The following is a 1,805-nucleotide window of genomic DNA, read 5'->3' on the forward strand; positions in this document are numbered from 1 at the left end:
CAAAAAAAAAAAAAAAAAAAAAACATTAATTGCAGCAAAGAGAGTAGCAATAATAGAATAATAACCAGATGTTTCCATAACAATATTATATGAAGAATGCTCTGACAATGATGATAATATTTTTCTATTACTCCCTGATTATAGTTACTTTCCTCACCTCCTTTGGGTCTTTACCTACAAGCCACCTTCTCAATGAGGCCTGCCCAGGCCACCCTATCTAAAATTGTATCCTTTCTTCAACATTTGATATCTTCTTTCTCCAATTTATTTTTTCTTCTTAGCATTTGCTATTAGCAAATGCACCATATAATTTATTTATTTTGTTCATTGTTTTTCTCCCCCACTGGTATGCAGGCTCCTTGGACTGATTTTTGTCCTTTAAATTTAAAAGTATTATATAGTTAATGAATGTGCGATAAAAGCCCTTTGTGTGCATCGAGCACTTACTATATGCAAGATAGTGCTCAACCCTTACCTAGATTGTCTCATTTTGTCCTCTGACTCTTGCACCCTGCAGCCCCTTCTCATTGTTCCTCCCTCTGGAGCATCTTTTCCCATACACACGTTCAGGAAGAGTCTCTACTTGATACCCTCAGTTCGTAGGCACCACCCACCCCCCTGCAGTCCTGCGTCATTGTTGCTGCTCTGCAGACTCTTCCTTTCAGACACCAGCGACGTCCTAATTGCCATATCAAGTGATGTACTTTTAGCCCTTAGGTTACTGACCCTTTCAGTTCACTTACTGATCACTGCCCCGTTCTGGAGTCTTGCCACATGCAATATGCACTCCTGGATTTCTCCTTCTGCCTTTTCCATCTCTGCCTCTGCACTCCTCTGTCAGGCCGACCCTCCATGCTCATGTGTACCAGCTTCTGTCTCCAGCATCTCCCTCATTCTGGGTTTTCTCTTGAAGCATTGTTGTCCAGGACTCGGGTTTCAGCTACACCCTAATGTCAGTAACACTCAGATCTCTCTAGCCCTTACTTTCCACCACCTGTTTACATTTCTGCATGGATGTTCTGAGGCTGCCTCATATTCAGTTTATTCAAAACCCAGCCTTCCCCACAACCCACTGACGTACAGGCCTGCATTCCTGCCTTGGTTGATGGCATCACAGCTCACCCTACCGTGTTGGAAAGCTGGGGGTCAGTCGTGACTCCTCCCTCTTCAGGAGTCCCTGCGGAGGCCTGCTGCTGGGCGGCTCTCTAATCTGCCTGTTCCACACCATCCCTACTGTCACTCCTAGAGAGTGGCAGCCATGTCTTAAACACGCCTCTCCACGTCCTCAAATCCACCCTCCACACGGCTGCCAGGGCGTTCTTGCTAATGTGACCAGGGCATTGATTGCCAATTGTGGCTTAACGTGCCTCCCAGAGCACGTACTACACTTTTGCCAGGATTTCTGATTGCCTCAACTAACGCCCACTTCTGCCAGGGCTATCAGCTGGTCCTGAAAGCACACCCGCTCCCATGGTGAGTGTGTGTGATTAAAATAAGCTCAATCAAAGCAGAAGTCTCGGCCGGGCGCGGTGGCTCATGCCTGTAATCCCAGTATTATGGGAGGCTGAGGCGGGCAGATCACGAGGTCAGGAGATCGAGACCATCCTGGCCAACATGGTGAAATCCCATCTGTACTAAAAATACAAAAATTAGCTGGGCGTGTTGGCACACGCCTGTAATCCCAGCAACTTGGGAGGCTGAGGCAGGAGAATCGCTGGAACCCGGGAGTCGGAGGTTGCAGTGAGCCAAGATCACCACTGCACTCCAGCCTGGCAACAGAGTGAGACTCCGCCTCAAAAAAAAAG

This window comes from Mandrillus leucophaeus, unplaced genomic scaffold, assembly GCF_000951045.1.
Source record: "Mandrillus leucophaeus isolate KB7577 unplaced genomic scaffold, Mleu.le_1.0 Scaffold15, whole genome shotgun sequence".
Taxonomy (NCBI): Eukaryota; Metazoa; Chordata; class Mammalia; order Primates; family Cercopithecidae; genus Mandrillus; species Mandrillus leucophaeus.